We start from the raw sequence: 20,855 nt of genomic DNA on the forward strand, positions 1-20,855 counted from the left end.
GAGTGATTTCAGGGAAAATCAAGAATTAATTGGAGGATTTTGAAGACATGAGATCGAAGTACGTCTCGATAGGAATCCGTGAGCGCAAACGGCGACCAAATCCGAGTCCGGACGAGGGAGAACGGAGCAAAACGAGCAGACTGTGCAAAACGCCCAGTACCCCGCGGTCACCACCCGCGGCCGCGGGGTAAGACGCGGGTCAGCTGTTCCCGACTCAGGAGACACCGCGGTCACAACCGCGGCCGGGGGGGGACGCGGGTCCCCTGAGCATCCCCCACGTTTGAAGGCCGCGGACGCGGGCCGTGACGCGGGAAAAAGGGCGGGCCCCCCAAATGGACCCCAAACGCGATTTTAGCCTCAAAACTCCATTTTTCTCTTCCTTCCCCATTCATTCACCACACACACCACTTCATCTTCCCCAACTCTCCAATCCCAAACCCTAGCCTCCATTCCTACCATTTTTTCTCTCTTCCACACACAAAAACAACACCAAAATCAAATAAAGAAGGGGGAGACTTGGAAAGGAGCTCATCAAGACTACATGATTGAAGATCAAGATTATAGGATTTGTCTATGAATCTCTATCTCTCTATATCTTTATTTATGTTTTCTTATGACTTGAGATTTGCTTTTATTATGAATATGCTTGGCTAAAATCTCTTATCTTAGGGATTAGATTAGATGGATTTGTAATGGATTGATTTCTTTGTTCAATATATATCTTGATTGTGCTTATTGTTATCTTTTCAAGTCCTAGATTTATCTCTTGTATGATTGGTTGGCCACCTTTTGTGCATTTCTAATTTGTGATTTGAATCGGGAGAGGATAATTACAATAGATTAGGAGTTTGATACATATTATCTCAATAAACCGGGAGGTTGAGAGGTGGGTGAGGGCGTGTTGATCTTTTGTGCTCTGGGAGTTATAGGTTAGAAATTGACCGGGGACGGCAATTATGACCGTAATCTACTGTTTTAGTCGTCCCGGGGGGGGCTAAAACTAGTGGGGAGATCGCCCTAGATAAGTAGGCCATATCAAGATTTATATTGATTTAGATTGAAGTTCATTACGATCCATCGAAATCTAGTCCCTAGGATAACTTTCCTTCGAGTCATTCCCCAATTTATTAATTAAGTTTATATTTTTGTTATTTAGTTTGCTTGCTTTAATTTAACTTTGATTTAACCTTCAATATCTCTTCATCTTTGGTTGTCTAAATAGATTGAAAACAACTTATTAATGGTATTTAGAAGTTTGAATTCACCAATCCTTGTGGGATACGACCTTGCTTCCCTTATATTGCAACTACACCGTATACTTGCGGCGTGGTGAAAATAATTGCGAACAATATCTTAAAAGAGCGAGAGAGTAGGGGGTGAACAATATATTCAAAACTAATTAATTGAATCGATCTGAACTAAAATATTAAAATATGATTTGATTTTTTTTGGTTAGGGTTCTTTCTTCAAAATTGACAAAATAGTTTTTTGGTTCGGTCCATTGTTTTTGTTTTTTTTAAACCAAACAAAACCGATACTCTCTCCGTCCCATTGATAATGTCTCACTTTCTTTTTTACTTCTTCCCATTAATAATAGCCTATTCCATAAAATGAAAGAGATTATGGATAAAACATACACGAACTTTGAAAAAAATTGTAATTTTCACCTGAACTTTCAATTAAGCCACAAAATACATGAATTTATATGTTGTTGTAATTTTCACCTTAGTTTGACTTTCGGCACAATTAGAGCTTAGTTGATAGTTGGAAGTTCACCTAATGTTGGTCTAACTTCTGATGATGAGTATTTAGAAGTTCGGAGGTTTAAGAAGGCAAAAATTAATATATTTGACTTAATTTCGATTGTCAACTAAACTCTAATTTCGTTGAAAGTCAAACTTAGATGAAAATTGCAACAAAAATATAAATTCATGTATTGTTTGACTTAATTGAAAGTTGATGTGAAAATTATAAAAAACAAATTCCAAGTTCATGTATTTTTGACCATAACTCCAAAAGGAAACCGCATTCTCTCATAAAAAGTTGTGTGCTCCACCACTTTATCTCAATTTTATCCTTAAATCATCTTCTTAATAATCGTGCCCAAAAGTAATGAGTCATTATCAATGGGACGGATAGAGTATTATTTAATAATACATACTCCCTCCGTCCCGCTATTGTTGACCACATTTTTCGGCACAGAGATTAAAAAATTGAGGAGTGTTATGTTTTAATAGTGTGGCCCACCAAAATTAGTGAGTAATTTTGGCATTTTTAGAGAGTGGCCAACAATTGTTGATTTAATTAGTGAGTAATTGTTGACTTTATTAAAATAAACTTTGTCATTTTTAGAAAGTGGCCAACAATAGTGGAACAAACCAAAAAAGAAATGTGACCAACAATATTGGGACGGAGGGAATATATAATATAAAGGGTTAAGTACCAAATACCCCCCAATGTTGGGGCCCCTATCGCGTATAGGACCATATAGTCAGGGTAGGCGTTGTTTACTACCTCAACGTGGCTAAACCTAAGCAAATCCCCCTGTGTTTTAACACCGTTAAGTCACCGTTAATTTTTTTTTAATTTTAATTAAGATGGTCTCTCTATCTCTCTCTCTCTCTCTCTCTCTCTCTCTATCTCTCTCTCTCTCTCTCTCTCTCTCCCCCTCCCCCCATCGAGCATCCTTTCCCGGTGAGATAACATCGCCCCTCCGCCGTGGTCTCCACCTTCCTAGACGACGCTAACCCCGTGGAGCCCGGCGCAACGGGTCCGGCCTCCCCAACAAAACGTAGCCCTGCACCCTAACCGGGGCCAACTCCAGCGATCCACGACGGAGCTCCACAGCCAGATGGTGGGCCAGGTTCCCGCCGGAGGAATCACCCACCACGAACACTCTCCCGAAATCAATTCCCTCCCGCAGCCACTCATCACGCCGCCGTCAGCAGCAGAGAGCTGCTGCTGCAGCCACTTGAGAGAGCTGAGCACATCCTCTACGGCGGAGGCAAGGCGGGTGGAGAGCGGGGCTTGTAGAGGCGGAGGTGGAGGTTGCATTAGTTGTCATAAGCAGTCTTTCCAGACAGCGGTGCCATCATCCTACACTTTGGTGGGGAATGAATATCGTGGGTGCGGGAAATGGCGCCGCCGGGGAGGCCGGACCAGCGGGCTCCACGGGGTTAGCGTCGTCTAGGAAGGTGGAGACCACGGCGGAGGGGCGATGTTTTCTCGCCGGGAAATGATGCGCGATGGGGGGAGGGGGAGAGGAGAGGGAGAGGGGGAGAGAGAGGAGAGAGAGGAGAGGAGAGAGGGAGGGAGAGAGAGAGAGAGAGAGAGAGAGAGAGAGAGAGACCATCTTAATTAAAAATTTTAAAAAAATTATTTTTTTAACGGTGACTTAACGGTGTTAAAACGCAGGGGGGGATTTGCTTAGGTTTAGCCACGTTGAGGTAGTAAACAATGCCTACCCTGACTATAGGGTCTTATACGCGTTAGGGGCCCCAACGTTGGAGGGTATTTGGTACTTAACCCTAATATAAATATACAAAATATTCATATAAGCGTAGCATATTCTTGAGATGCAAGATGGATTATAATAAAAAAGTACAATTTCATTTCATGTTTTGGTTTTTCAATTTCTTTTTCAGTTTTTGGTTTTCTTTTCAATATTTTTGGATTTTGTAAAGTTATTCTGATTTTTCAATTTAGTTCGGTTATAACTTAAAAAATTGGTTCATTTGGTTTGATTTATTCGAATTATTTTTTAAAATCAAATATAAATTTGATTAAAAAGGTTCGATTTTAGCAAAAAACTAATCTGAAAATCGAATGCACACCCCAAACGAAGAGGGGAATCCAATTAGACTTTATATACGTGCAATACACTACAATTTCATTAAAACTTTTGTAAGTAAAACCTCCCAATTATGTAAAATTTCACTGGTGCAACTACTTGATCCGTATTTGATCGTGTGAAATTTAAAACCATTTACATAAAATCTTTGTTAAGTACAATGTTTTTAAAGACAAACTAATCAAGCAATCGAGACCTAAGACACCACAAGAATTGGCGAAGGCGATAAAGGATAGTCTCATGGCGATCAATTAGATTACTGCAATTGAAGTTAAATCCCTAGAAAATGTAGAATTCTGTTACAGCTAAGCTTCAAGTTATGCACTATTATAATTTGTGATTCACTAGTTCTAATTTGTTTGTTTTGATTGGTTTGTTATAATTTCGTCTTCTATTAAAGGTAATTTAACCGATAACGCAGTATTAACTGTCAATTTAGTCAAATATTTATGACTAATATGAGCTTCTTCTTCATCTTCTTCTACTACTGATTATTTTTATTTTTTATTTACACTATCGATATTCGTGAGAAAATTGTAATCGTACCATTGAAAAAAAGAGAGCACTTGATCTTCATATTATGTTAGATTGATAAGAATTTGTATTTTTCGTGAGCACTGATTTAAATGACTCAAATTATGTTAATCAATAACCCAATTCGGGTAATCGAACCGTTAACCGGTTTGATTACGGTTAGTGAATTTTAAGAATTTCATTTATTATTAATCAAAATTTCGGTTCGTTTAACTCATAATCAAACCGTCTACTATTTATAAATACACTAAACACTAGTTTGTTAAATTTCGCGCCAATTTTTTTTTTGATAAATTTAGATGGGACGGAGAGAATATAGCTAGGAAAGATTCATAAGAAAGTAAAAGTATTTATTATCTACCTTATACATGGGTACCAAACACAGCCTTACAAGAAATTACCCTATTGAGTGCACACTTTTGTAATTGAGGTATTCAATACAAGTTTCACACATATTAATCATACATACAATTCATGATAAAGATAACAAGTTGCGACAGTCCTTTAAAAATATTGGATAGTGTGTATCCTATTTTTTCCAGTGCAGTACAAGAGAAACAGAAAAAACTTTCACTGTTTTCTTTTACTTTTTATCCAAACCTTTTCCGATTTCCTAAACCAAAGGTTTCGTACCCAAATGAGGCAAAACGCAAACACGAGGCTTCGAATAACTGAAACAACAAAGCCGAAAAGAATCTCCACTTTCCCGGTTGCCGGTCATAACGACGAACGCCGACGACCTGTTGACCGACCTCCGCCAGTTTGCCCAACCTCCGCACCTGCTCCGGCGACAGCTTCTTGGGCGGCTTCTTCTCTTCCTCCACCCGGAAATCAAATCCCAACGCCTCCGCCACCTCCTCGGAGCTCCAACCCGCTCTCCGGAGCGTATCCGAATACCGATCCGCCTTCAGCAGCAACGCGTCAAGCACCGACTGGTTGTCGAGCATCACCATCTCCACATCCACGAAGAACCCCGACGCCCGCCACCTCCACGATCTCCGCCACGTCGGATTCCGCCCACCCGCTTTGCCTCAGAACCGACCCGACTTGGCTCACGTATTCATCCACCCATTCAGGCATTTCGGATCTCGGCATTTCCGACGACGAAGACGACGAGGAGGAGCTCGAATCCCTCCGGCGACGGTCCACGGCGGCGTCACTCCAGAATTCCACCCACCGCGGCGTTCGCCCCGCACCCGAGATCGCGTCCAAGCTCCTGCGCGAGGAATTGGCCGGCGGCGACGAAGGACTCCGCCGATCTCTCACTGATTGAGCGCTGGATTTAGGGCAGGGGCTCTGGCGATCGAAGAAATCCGATAAATCGAAGCCACAGCAGAAGATTCTATTCTCATCGACGTAAAAAATAGGGTTTCCAGCGAGGCAAGGGCTGCAAGGGATATAGCAATGGTCGAAAACGGGTATGAGGAGTGGGGCCCGCTTGAGGGCGTTTCGCGCTATCTTCATCGCCTTCTCCGCGTCGGTCGGCCCGCGGCCCCCCACGACTTGGACCACAGCGCGTTGCGAGCTATGTGGAAAGAAATGGCCGCGATGGGGAGATCAATAGCGGCGCGGAGCTGGAGCCGCGTCGGGCCGGACGAGCGCCAGTCGGGGAAGCCGGCTCCGACGGGGAAGCCGGCTGAGAGCACAGCTGTCAGGTCCGGCGGGAAAGCGAACCCGAACTCGGCTTCCGCTAGGGCTAACTCGGATTCGGATAGCCCGGGTTGGACTTGGACGCCCGAATTCTGCAAGTGGGAGATTACTTTGTCGGCGAGGGAGGTGAAAGAGAGGAGGCTGTTGCACGGCGTCGAGGGGGTGCCAGCGGCAGCGGCGGCTCGCGCTGAGAGGCGGCGGAGGCCGGCTACGTGGGCCGGGTTCAGACTGGTCATGATCCTCCGGTCCACGTCGACCATTCTAGCTCTCAGGATAATCAAAGGAGAAGAATTAATGTAGATTTTCTTGGTGCTTTGCTTTCGGTTCTTGACGATCGTCAACTTTTGCCGGAAATTGTTCTTTACAAGAAATGTAAAGAGAGAGAGAGAGGAGTTGAGTGATTATAAAGAAAGAAGAGAATTTATAGAGTTGGATGGAGTGGGGGCCCACTTTTCAGATTTTAATTTGCTACCAGTACCAGTACCTTATTTTTATTTTATTTTTAAATTTATTTTTGAGGATGCCACCACCATACCTTATGAAAGAGATCGGTGTGTTACTCTTCACTTTTTCATGTATACTTAATTAAATGGGTCAGAAGAATTAAATGGCGATGACAGATAAATATTGTTGATTATGTTTCCGATTGGAAATTTATAGTAAATGATTTTGACGATGGAGTTCAACGGTAATAAACCGGTAAAAAGGCTTTTCCCACGGAACCTAGATGCCAATAATTTGGCCGACCAAAATTAATTTCCACGCGATAATTGAGTAGCAGAAGAGATAAAATTAAATTTGACGGTTGAAAATCTATTTTACTTTTTAACAATTTAAAAATATAAGAATATATACTTCCTTCCATCAAATTAATCCTTTAGTTTTTGTGGGATGTTTCTATATAAAATTCGTTTTCTTAATTGAAATTGCATTGAATATTTCTTTTACTAAAATGACTTACATATTATTTGTGAAAATATTTGTAAAAATAATATGTAAACTAATAAATAAGGTCAAAATTGGACAAATGCTTATAAATTGTATCTTACAAAAAAATTAAATACATTTTTCTAATCTTTGTGAAAATTGAATGAAGTTTGATTTTGTGGGATGGATGGATTTTCTCCTTGTTTAAAATGAAGAGCTTGAAATGAGCTCTATCGTCTCTATTTAAGGGGTGGGTCATGGGTGGATACCATGTTAAAATCATCGTATCTTAAATTTTACATTAGTTTCAATATGAAAAAATCTCATATATTTATATTATTTTTTAAATTCAGTATACCTGAGTTTTCGTACAAAGAATATATACAATACTTTAACATACCGAGTTTTGAAATGCCACACTTTTATATGGTATATCAAAATTATCGATTTTATATCAAAATTATGGTATATTGGTCCTATCAAAATTCGGTATGTTATATCAATAACTTATTTATTTAAAACTTGTTTACGGTATAATTGGATTGGATCGGTCGGGGTTGCATCTGTCGGACGGATTGCGAATAGAACATTCTAATAGGACATCATAAAACATCCTATTAATGAGAGTGTAGAAGTCTGAATGGTGCATACTCACGCTCAAGAGACTTTGTCATACAAAACATATTGAATTATTATCAATAAATATTTATTTTACATAGCCAAACACTTCAGTCAAATTACGGTATATTCAATATGATATACTAAAAAGGAAAGGTGTGTGAAATAAATAGGGGTAATTGCCCCTAAATACATTACTTTTTCCCATTTTTTGGTATTGTACATCACTTTTGAAATCCGCTTCAGAATACATCACCTTTACTTTTTCTTTTTTTTCTGAAATTGCACATGGTCAGCCAACTACCAAACGTGAAAATGACGTGGAAGCCGGAAACGCCACATATACACGCCGAAAAATTAATTTAATTGACGTGGCAGCCATGTAGGCAAAACTACGTAGTTTTGAGTTCTACTTTTTTTTTTAAAATTTTCGAAAATACAAAAAATATCAATAATTCTAAAATATGAAACTAAGCTAATGCCCTAATTTTCGCACCATACTTCTTCTCAAATGAACAAAGCTTTCGCACCATAATAATAATAATAATAATAATAATAATAATAATAATAATTAACATCAAATTACTACTAAAGCTTAGGTGATATAATCTGTAATTAACTCCAAATTGAAAAGATGTAACAATTCAAAAAAAATTATATTCAGAGATATGAAAGAAAAACTAAAAGACGAAATGCGAAAACTGATTACAAAACAAAGATGAAAGAATGATTCTAACACAAATCAACGATGCAAAAGCTTGAGCGCCTTAGCCAAAGTAGCTCTAAATCTCCGTACATCAATGGTGACATTCTGATTATTCAAGTAGACATCTCTTAGCTTACTCCATCCCTGCCTCTGCCTGTGTATCGACGTCGGATCTCTGAGCACGGGATGATCCATCGGATAGCGTTGGATGAGAAAGCTCTCCTTCATCTCAATCTTGTAATCCAGATACCTTATCTTCATCCCCGCCGACGTATTCCCGAAATCGAGCTTCGCGAATGTCAATGGCGCCCAATGGCACTATCTGGATGAGCACCACTTTGTTCTTTTGAAAAGAAGTATGGTGCGAAAATTAGGGCATTAGCTTAATTTCACATTTTAGAATTATTGATATTTTTTGTATTTTCGAAAAAAAAAATTAAAAAAAATAGAACTCAAAACTACGTAGTTTTGCCTACATGGTTGTCACGTCAATTAAAATAATTTTCTGGCGTGTATACGTGGCGTTTCCGGCTTCCACGTCATTTTCACGTTTGGTGGTTGGTTGACCATATGCAATTTCAGAAGAAAAGCAAAGGTGATGTATTCTGAAGCAGATTTCAAAGGTGATGTGCAATACCAGAAAATGGGAAAAGGTAATGTATTTAGGGGTAATTACCCCAAATGAATATTGCCTTATATAATTTTTTCAAATACAAAAATAAAATATAAAGACAGTTATTTATTAATAATAATTCAATCCTCTAAAAAAAAGAATTAATTCAATATATTTTATGTGACAAAATCTCTCGTGTGCGAACTTCCACACCCTCTCTAATAGGACGCTTTAAGGTGTCCTATTAGATTGTTCTATTCTCAATCCGTCCTACAAATCCAACCCGATCCGATCTAAGTATATTATGTAAATGATATTTTTATTAACAATAAATGACACTTTTATCAATAATAAATGATAAAGTATTGATCACTAATTTATTAGCAATAAAAACTGTAACTATAACAGTGTAATTGTAGCAATAAACAGCAAGTCGAGTATCGTATCCACGAGAACTGATAAATGAAATCACCCTAAATAATACTCCATCCGTCCCACGAATCTTGACATGTTTCTTTTTTGGCAATAATTATTACCTTTCTCTCTCCTACTTTATCACCTTTATTATATTCTCTCTCCTACTTTATCACTTTCATTACCTTCTCTCTCCTACTTTATCAATTTTATACATTATTAATTACACACTTAAAACATTAATCTACAACTCCTTAATTTCCGTGCCGAACCCAAACGTGTCAAGACTCGCGGGACGGAGGGAGTACTAATAAGAACTCTAACAATATCTAGACAAACTCAAACAAGATGGATGAATGAATAATTAAAACTAAACTCGATAATGCAAAAGTAGAGCAAATAAAAATCAAATAGACGAATCAAATAATTAAACGATTGATCCTAGGGATGTAAATTCATTAATCAAATTCACATTATCGACCTATTAATCCTAATTACCAGTTTAATTCAGTTATGATGAGAGATCACAAATATAATCAAACACTCTCGCTACAGCAGCATATGACAGCAGATTAATAAATTCTTTATCTCCGCTTGGTCCCAAAAGCTCACAAGAATAGCTCTCTATGATTCACCTATCTCTGCTAGGTCTCAAGGTTAAAATCATATCATACATTCTTGAATCTGCTAAATAGTTATCTCCACTAGGTCTCAAACCGAATAGCTAAACATGCAAATTATTGATCAGGTAATTCACAAGAAATCAAGCACCATGAATTATGAATCATAAACTAGAAGGCAAAAAGGTTTTATTATTAATTAAAGATTTTATTAAGGAAGAAAAAGAAAAAATCATAAGGAACCCTTGAGAGCACAGAAGAGCAAACTAAGGGTCGAGCCTCGTTAAAACCTTTTTAACGAAAATAAATAAAGCATCCGTCGCATAAAAATGTGCACGCTAACAAGGTACAAAACAGAACTACCAAAACTATCCAACCTACTTGACGGAATAATCCGACAATTGCCACAAATATCGGGACTCCAGCCATTGCTCCAAGACCCAAGGGACCAGGCCGAAGAAGCCCAAACAATGACACATTCCCGAGCCCTCCAGGTGCTCGACAGGACGCCAAACCCATTAAACCCAAAAAACAAACCCACCATCAGACAAAAAATAGTTGGGTCTCTAGAACTCGACAACAACATCTGTGGGTAGGGAAGACGCCAGACGCACAAGCAGGTGAAACGCGCGACTTCAAAGTCCCGCCATAGCCATAGAAACCGCCGGCATGTCTGCTTCTAAGAGGACGAGGCAGAAACATGGACATCCAAATACACAAGCTCAAACTCCAACGATTAACGACAAAATCAATGGAGTTCGGAAGAAAAACTCTACGCTAACAAAGCACTTTTGCCGCAGAGCAACCAACGAAGCACGACCACCAAAGCCTCAGCCACGAGCGCACCCGAAAGTTGTAAAAAGGCTTCAACGACGCTCCATGCATCACACCACCAAACCAAAAAAGAAAATCGTACCTCCAAGCAATAGATTTGTTCCCAACAATGAAGAACATGAAAGAAACGTCCAGGCTAGCAAAAGTCGAAGTCCAAGAGAAGCCAAGCATATGCTAAAATCCCATGAAGCCCATTTAATTTTTGCTGCGAATGTGGCTATGAACCGACATATCCAATCGAACCGAAGTCTTAATCGCATCAATTTCATGTGGCCACCACCCCTCAATCCGGCTGTCGTTGGCCATAATGTCCGCCGCCTAGCTATTACCTTCTTTGAAAATGTGAGTCACCTGAAGGTTAAAATCCGAAAGAAGATGAAGGGTGTGATTCCATGCAGCGATAAATCTCTACGGAACGTTACGAGAACATTTAGTTAAAACCGTAACAATATAAACCGAGTTAGACTTGACCCAAAGATATAACCAACCACGACGATGCGCAATTTGAATAGCATAGATAACCGCAAGGAGTTCCGCCTCAAATGTGTACCCGACACCCCCTTTCACGTGAAAACACCCCCGAACCCAGGCCCATTTATCGCAGAAGACTCCCCAGCAGCAATTTTACCAGGAGCCCCTAAAGCGGAGCCGTCCGTATTAACCTTAATCCATTGAGCCGAAGGCGGCCACCAATGGACATTAAAATGGACAGAGGCGGAGCAGCTCTAGAAAAAATACCGATAGCCCGGATTATGGTGTAATCATTCCAAGTGTTGCGAATGTGCCCCACATTTTTTAAATTGGCTTCGATCTCCAGAAACGTAACACACACCATATGCATAAGATAATGCTCATTCCAAGTCTTGTCATAAAAAATACACTTATTTTAAATGTCCATAGCGCCCAGAGGATAGTGATGATGCTGGTTTTCCAATAGGCACAAATTTGAGTGCTAAGATCTCGGTTCCAAGAGTCCACGAGAAAGCTATGAACATCGAGATTATTTAAAGCTTATTCATAACAAAACCAGCCCAGAAAATTACACCAAATCGGCACAACACAAAAAAGGTATCATTAAATCAATCACATATCTTCAAACGGCGCTCACCAGCTGGGTCACCGGCGATTCTGCTGCCGCGCGCGACTTTCTTGTTTCGGCCATATATCTCTTGTCTGAACTTCGATTTGCGATCCGTTTGTGCTCACGAGCTTGTATTGAGATGATCTAAAACTTCTATTTCAGACCATTCTTTTGAATTCAACTTTAATATTTCTGTAAAGTCTATCAAAGTTCGAGCAAGTATCATATTTCACAAGATAAAATAATTTAAGCACAAAACAATCATCAAAACTCAATTCCCCATAAAATTGATATCATAAGAACATTATAAACCATGAAAAAATGGGTGTTATCAGGTATCATTTATTGTTAGTAAAAGTATTATTTGTGTAATATAACAGAATGGGACAAAGCAGGGCGAGGCGGCAACAGGCCGAGTTGGGTGGACATACGGACTACGGAGGCCCAGACCGGAGCCCCAAACCTCAGCGTACGAAGTCCTACAAAGGAGACCAGCTCATTTTATGTTGTTTATATTTGTAATTTATATATAATTTTGTAATTAATGAAATGTCATGATTCATTTGAATTTTTCTCATAAATTTTATTTGGAGTGGTCAACAATATTACAATACTACGACACGGTCACAATTGTTTAAGCATTAATCTATGTAAGCTTGCCAGGTAACTAAGAGTTGATTTGTTATATGTTTTTATTGAAGAAGATTAGAGGAAGAGTTGAAAGAGCTAACAATACATGAATGTGATCCCTCGTACGAGACGGAAGGAAGAATTATGCCGGAATCACTAAAGAAAAATTCAACAAAAAAAGACACAATATCTTTCTTACCCCTGTGATATAGAAAGAAATTTGTGATTCGTTGATTTTATAATTTTAACACTATTTTTTAAAGAACGATATGCTTCTTCTGTCTCAACAAAATAGCCATCTTTCATTTTTTACACAAATTAAGAAATTAAAATGCATTTAATGTTCTTTTGGAAATTTAATTAATATATAATTGTTCTATTTTCCCGTATTAATTGCTCAACATACTATTTTGTAGATATAGAATAAAGTTATTTTAATATAAATAAATAATACAATTTAACTAAGAAATTGAACTACCATTTCGGACATTCCAAAACAAAATAAAGGACTACTTAATTAGTTCGGGAGGAAGTATACGGTTTGGAAAAATAACAAATTAAATGGTTTAAGTTTGACGCAAAGTCAAAATTAAAAATTTTGCTACCTATGATATTAGAATTCAAGATCATGAATTTATCCAACCAAGTAATGAATCAATCGTAGATTTTGATAATCTAATGACTGAAAATGGTTCCTATTTTATATTTTGGTAATCATACATTTGCACAGCGAATTCATATGTGTTCTACATAAAATTCATACATTTTAATTAGTTTATATTTTTAATTTTAAGAGTTGTTTTTAATCTAACCCCCCCTCCCCTATCCCTTTCTCTCTCTCTCTCTCTCTCTCTCTCTCTCTCTCTCTCTATATATATATATATATATATATATATATCTATATATATATATAATGAATTCTAGGTATAACCAGTATGAATTCGTTGTGTAAATGTATGAATTGCGAAAAATAATTTTTTTTGCTACCTATGTGATTTGAACTCGGAACCTTGAATTCATCTGACAAGGTGATGAATCTACCGTAAATCTTGATTATCTAAGGGCTTAAACACGTTCCTATTTTATATTTTAAGAGGTGTTTTTTATTTTAGTCCACTCTTATATTTTAGTCCTCCCATATATATAAGAGGGCTAAAATAAGTACACTTCTTAAGATATAAAATAAGAATCATTTTCAGCCCTTAGATCATTAAGATCTACGGTTGATTCATCACACTGTTGGATGAATTCATGGTCCTAAGTTCGAATATCCAAGGTAGCAAGAACTTATTTTTCGCAATTCATACTTTTATACAGCAAATTCATACGTGTTCTACGTGAAATTCATACATTTTTCCTAGTTCTTAATTCTTATTTTAAGAGGTGCTCTCACAGTAGCCCTCCCCTATATATATATAGGGAAGGGCTACCGTGAAAACACTTCTTAAAATAAAAATAAAAATATTTTTCAATGTACGAATTTTATGTAGAACACGTATGAATTCATCCAACAGGGTTACGAATTGTGAAAAATAAATTTTTGCTACATTTGGGATTCGAACTCAGGACCACGAATTCATCCAACAGGGTTACGAATCAACCGTAGATCTTGATGATCTAAGAGCTGAAAATTATTTATATTTTATATTTTAAGAAGTATTTTTATTTTAGCCCTCCCATATATATATATATATATATATATATATATATATATATATATATATAGGGGGCCGCTCCAATGAGACCCCCTAATTTTAGTGAGATCTAGGGCACGATCTGGTGCGTTTATTTTATCAATCCTATGGCTGATATTGTATGTGGAGGGTGATTTTTTTTCGCAGGGTTCGAATCCTGGAGGGAGCAGAATATTTTAAATTTTGTTATTCATTAGTATATACTGCATTGTTCATCAGTATATACGGCCTTATTCATCAGTATATATGTCTTATTCATTACGAATTTTTTAAATTTTATTTTTCATCAGTATATACGTCTTGTTCATTAGATATACGTTTTGTTCATTAGTATTATATGTCTTATTCATTGTACTCATGTTACACGAAATTAGGGTGTCTCACTGGAGCGCGCCCCTATATATATATATATATATATATATATAGGGTTAGGTTCCATAGAGAACTACAAATAAGTAGAGAATGGAAAACAACGAATAAATCTATAAATTTAAGGAATATATCAGCATAACTAATGAATATGTGTATTCAGTCTAAATACAATAAAAATATATAAAATCTCGCCCCTCTCAGGATTCGAACCCAGACCAAAATCTTATTCATAAGGTACATTGATTTATTCATCGAAATTATAGACTTATTCGTAATTTTTTAAATTTGTTCTCCGTTCTCTACTTATTTACAGTTCTTTACGGAACTTCTCCCTATATATATATATATATATATATATATATATATATATATGGTTGCATTATACAGAAACACAATATTAGATGGAGAATGGAGTCGCAATCTGGTTCGTCAGATCAATCTTGATCAAAGGCTGAGATTAGAAGTTAATATAATTAAAATTGGTAAGATTCATAATATCCCTTAATTTACTCTCTTCTCTCTCCTCTCTCCTCTCTCCTCTCACGTCACCCCTCACCTCTCTCCTCTCTCTCTCGTCCCCTCTCTCCTCTCTCCTCTCTCTCTGTCTCTCTTAAAATCAAAATACATAATTAAGTTCATGACAAGTTCAACACAAGTTCAGAAGTTCAACAAATTCAGAAGTTCAGAAGTTCAAGACAAGTTCAACACAAGTTCAACAACACAAGTTCAGAAGTTCAACAAATTCAGAAGTTCAGAAGTTCAAGACAAGTTCAACACAAGTTCAACAAAATTATACGTATAAGTTCACCGCCAGCAGCGCCGCCGTGCACACCCACCCCTCCGGCGACGTTCACCGCCAGCAGCGCCGCCGTGCACACCCCGCCCGTCAGCGACGTCGTCAGGAACACCATCCCCGTGTGTGTGTGTGTTCTGTGTGAGAGACGAGAGAGAGAAAGAGAGAGGGAAAAAGGGAAGGGAGAGAGAGAGAGAAATGAGAGAGAGGGAGAGAGGAGAGAGGGAAAAGTGACGGAAGAGAGAGAGAGGAGAGAGGGATGTGAGTAATTTAAGGGATACTAATATTAGCTTTTAATCTCAGCCCTTGATTAAAATCGATCTAACGAACGAGATTATGACTCTAGACTTTGCAAATATTTATGTTCTTGTTGAACTCTTCCCTATATATATATATATATATATATATATATATATATATATATATATATATATATATAGGGGAGGGCTATTCAGAAAACTCCTCTTAGACTATAAACTATAAACTAATTAAAATGTATGAATTATATGTAGAACACCCATGAATCCGCTGTATAAATGTATGAATTATGAAAATTAATTTTTTTGCTACCTATGAGATTCGAACTCAGGACCATGAATTATTCCAACAAGGTGATGAATTAAATTTAGATCTTGATGATCCAAGGGCTGAAAATGGTTCCTATTTTATAGTCTAACTTTGATTTTTATTTTAGCCTTCCCCTATATATATATGTATATATAGGGAATTGATCAATGAAGAATGCTAAATGTAGAAGGAAACAACGAAGGCTAATAACTCAATACATTTACTGAATAAATCACGCGAGCGCATGAACGAAAAATGTACGTGTTTATTCAGTAAAATAACTATTCGTGCGATCGCGTGATTTATTCGGTAAATTTATTGACTTATTTAGAACGAAATATAGTTACTTCTTCATAGATCTCAACCTATTGATTGCAGTCAAAGCAAAAAAATAAATACATTCATGGGAGGGAATATTGAAATCCCTTTAATTGATGCTAATAATATATCTAATGTGGACTAATAAAAATAATTGGCTTGGACTAATTAATATTAATCCCCGGTCCATGAAAATAAGTTCTAAGGGAGGTCGCATGAATTCCAAAAAAAAATTAATTATATATTTAGTGAATAGAAAAATAACCCACAAATTAAAAGATGTTGGGTCTATCAATATAAATATGTCTAAATATGTGAGAATCTTAAGAATAATAATTAATGATTATTCATAAAAAAAATTAAGACATATTTTTATAGATAAAGAAAAATGATAAATTAGAACCTCTTTTACTGGAATAAGGGAGTAATTTTATTGGATCGAAGGTCATTGAATGAAAACAACAAAGCCGAAACACAAATAAAAAGTTTATGTGAAGCCAGAACAGAAATAGAAGCGAATGACGAAACTAATGAGAAAAGATGAAGACTTCAAAATAGAACTCCTCAATCAGAACTAACAAAAACAAAACTAATCCAATTGTATGGTTGCCACACCCTTTAGCAGAAGACTAACATATCAGCCCACATGTAATATTCATCAATGGTCTCAATCAAAATATTTATAACTAAGCTCTAAATGTGTCGATATCACTTCTTCAATAACTTTCTTATTTTGTTGACGAATAATTAGCACGAATTAATCAACAATGTATATAATATATATATGGGTGAGATCCTATAAATCTCACAGTGGCGCACATTTTGACCCTGGGGACTCCCACTCCCCTCATAATATACAGGTCCACATCTGGACCACACTTGATTATGTGGCGCACTAAGCACGCGATACATGGCAGAGGCATTTCAAGGCAAAATACATAGGTAAAATAGGAATAAAATTTTTAACTTTTTTTTGTCGAGTTTTTTTTTTCTTTTTTTTTTTGCACGGTAACTGCCATAATTATGCATGTAGTTGAATACAAATATGCATACAGAACCGATCACCTACCCACCGTGGGCAAGCATAACGTGCACACCATTGATGTGACAATTTTAATTAGGAAAGATAACTAATAAATCTTACTCTAATTAAAATTATCTTACTATAATTACAATTGCCACATCATGGTGGGCACGTTATGCATGCCCACAATGGGTAGGTGATCGGTTCTGAATATGCATATACATAGATACATATATGCATAACATTACACACAAATATGCATATACGAGTCATCAGGTGTCTTTCGCTGCTGCTCTCTGCGGCAATAATTAGGCATATAGGTGAACACAAATATGCATATACATAAACATATATATATATATATATATATGTGGTGTGTGTGTGTGTGTGTGTGTGCACGCGCGTGCATAACATTACACATAAATAGGCATAGCACTATGCGACATGTTAGGCGACCAATGGCGAGAGGCACCTGACAGATCACATAATTTTATGTATATAATCGAATACAAATATGCATATACATAAACACATATATGCATAACATTATACACAAATATGCATATATAGCACTATGCGACCCATCAAGTGACTAGCAGCGAGAGGTACCTGACGGATCGTATAGTCTCATGCATATTTATTTCCAACACTATGCATATATGTGTTTATGCATATATATTTGTATTCGTATTTATATCCAATGCTATTTATAGATGTGTTGTGGCTTCATCTATATGGCGACGTTGTCTTGTGTTGCGCTTCACCACATCCGTCAGTGCCTAGAATGCTGGCACTTACTTTGGTTCGGTTTGTGGTTTTAAAAGTTTGGTGAGCTAGACCTTGATCCTGTTCTGGTCGGGCTCTGTTTTTCAGCTTTGTTCCCTTGTGTGGTCTGTGATTTCAGACGCATGTGTTTCTCTTGTTAGGTTTTGTTTTGTTTTTTTTTTTGTTTTTTTGTTTTGTTTTTTTTTTGTTTTGTATTTGATGGGCACTCTTTTTTCTCTCCAGTGATTTTCCCATTCAGTTTTCGCCGGAAAGGTTTTGATTAGGCCCGACCCTGAGTTAACATTGTTATGCTTTCTATGGGTGGCTAGAATTCGTTTTTGTTTCTTTTTTTCCTTAATAAAATTCCAATTCTGCGGTATTCAATTATATGCATAATTATGACGGTGGCCGTGCCCCAAAAAAAATGAATTTTCGATCAAAAATATTTCTAAAAAAATTTGAATTTTTTTTTTTAATTTTCAAAAAGTTTATTCCAATTTTACCCTTGCGTGTATTTTGCCTTGGAAGGCTTCTGCCACGTGTCACGCTTCTAGTGTGCCAGATACACAGGGGGTGGATCTACAAGATCTGCTTTCTATTATTAAATTGAGATTTATTAAAAAGTAAAAAAGAAAAAAACATCCCTTGAAAGCACAAGATGCAGACTAAGGGTACAAAACTTAAAAAGCGAAGGAGAACAACTCAAAAAGGAAAGTCAGGATCATTATCCAAATCATCCGACCAACGCCTATGGACGACATTATTCATTGCAATCATACTAGGCCTATTGGTGACGTCAACCACAAACTCCCTCGGCTTGTGACCCATTTCTTCCGCATTCCTGAGACGACTTTTAATACAACCTTCCGGAATTACATGTACAGGCTCTCGTTCCTTTTACCGAGCCCTTTGGACGACCACGTCCGCGCTTCTGCTCCGAGAGCAACTGCATCCCCTGATTAACTTGCTCCTCTAACCTAATAATACGACTTGCCATGTCATCCGGAGAAGGAATGGATATCTTATCAAAATCAACTTCCTTCATCGGCGAATTAACCCGTTGGCTCGCTGAATCTTCTGCCCCAACTACCGGTTGTTGCTCTACCACAGCTCCAGGATACAACTCCAAAGTTCCCTCTACATTCGAGCCTTCCTTATCACTAGCCTTGCCCGTGTGAGGCGACCCATCATTTTCCTCCTCATTTAAAGCCTCTGCTTCATAATTGGAGTCCACAATGATAGTCTCTTCCACTTCCTCTTCCTCATCCTCATCAAGCGCTTGATATCGGTTAGCATCCCCCGCCAGAGGGAGATCATTTTTCTTAACCGGCACTGTAGCCGCGTCTAGAAGATCAGGACCTGAAAGAGGTTTAAGAATATCAACTTTGGGCTGCCATGCAGGAGTCGGACCCTCTCCCTTATCAAGATTCTTCACAACCACAGCAGGAGGCTCTTGTCGCGCCTCCTTCCCTGACTTCTTCACCTGCTTCTCTGCCAAACATCCCTCCTTTCTCGGAGACCGAGAGTTTCCACCTTTTCTCCCCGCAGAAAGCTCCGTCGGCACCTGATTCACCTCCCTTCCCTGCGTACTAAAAGAAATTTCATCCTCATTTAAGACAGCATTCGCTAAAGGGCCAAAAGCATTGGCGTTCGTGAAGACCGCCTCCACCCCTTTTCTTCTTTGATTCAAATCCTCCATCTCCTTCAAAATATTCTCCTCTGCAGAAAAAGGTTTTCGTTGTTCAGCCATAAGAGTTTCTCGGCCTGTTTCCTTAAAATTATGATCAATAGGCTGCCAGTTTTGCCTTTTAATCTAGGAGCAGGAAGCCCAGCCCCTTTGATGTTGTTCTCCCTATTAGCATCAGTATAATTCATCTTCAGAACAACGTCCTTCTCTGTCACTTTGCATTTATTGCATTTATCCCTACTGTGGCCTGTAATCTTACAAAGAGAGCAATAGAGCGGCAGTTGCTCATAATAAAACTCAATGTAGAAAGAATTAGTACCACACCCAAGAGTCATCGATTCTTGAAGCGGTTGAGCCAAGTCTACCTCCACCAAAATCCGGGCAAAATGCCCAACTTCTTTATACGACGAGGGGCTATCAAAACGTATCGGGAGACCTATTGTACGACCAATGGCAGCAAACACTTCCGGATGCCATAACTCAATCGGAAGATAATATAACCTGACCCAAACATGGCATAGAGAAGATATTTCTTTGTAAGGGTCAAAGAAACGAACCCATTCCCTGATTCGGAGAGAGCCTTTGGATAATTCCCATCCAGTTCGTTGCTTCGCCAATGCCTTATCCTCAGCACATGTGAAAACAATAGTGTAAAACCCTTTGGCCATAGGAATGAGAGACCAACTTTCCTTAACTTGCCATAGTTGCTGTAGTTCTTCTTTAAGGGCAAGGGCCGTTATAGGCTTGTCTCCCTTACGGAGCAATAATCTACCAATGAGAGCATGACTGAAATTTTTGACTTGTTTCTTATAGAAATCCAAAGGAATATCAAGATTATAAGAGTCACCAATCTTCTCGGATTGCAAAGAAACAAATTTAGTTGCCAAAATATCTGCTTTACGTACCGCACGTGGCCGAACAATTGCAGAGTAAGAAGGCTTTAGCGCATCCTTATCAGCATCATCGGTTTCCTGACGATTGTCAGTGGAGGAAGCCGCCACCCCTCTAACTGCGTGCGGTGAGGAACGATCGGAAACGAGGTTTCCGTTCAATCGGGGGCCAGCAGCAGTAGGGGACATAGCGCTAGGAAAAGGCGTAATCGGCGAAGCCCCATGTGGCAGAAAATTAGACGACACCGGAGGCAAGTTCAGGCCGGAT

At 38.1% G+C, this 20,855-nt stretch overlaps 1 pseudogene; it reads right to left on the reverse strand.

Annotated features, from left to right (window-relative positions):
- Nucleotides 1-4,887: 4,887 nt before the first annotated feature.
- On the reverse strand, nt 4,888-6,462 carry LOC131021487 (uncharacterized; annotated as a pseudogene).
- Between the last annotated feature and the right edge of the window lie 14,393 nt (nt 6,463-20,855).

The sequence above is a fragment of the Salvia miltiorrhiza genome, chromosome 4, assembly GCF_028751815.1.
Source record: "Salvia miltiorrhiza cultivar Shanhuang (shh) chromosome 4, IMPLAD_Smil_shh, whole genome shotgun sequence".
Lineage (NCBI taxonomy): Eukaryota > Viridiplantae > Streptophyta > Magnoliopsida > Lamiales > Lamiaceae > Salvia > Salvia miltiorrhiza.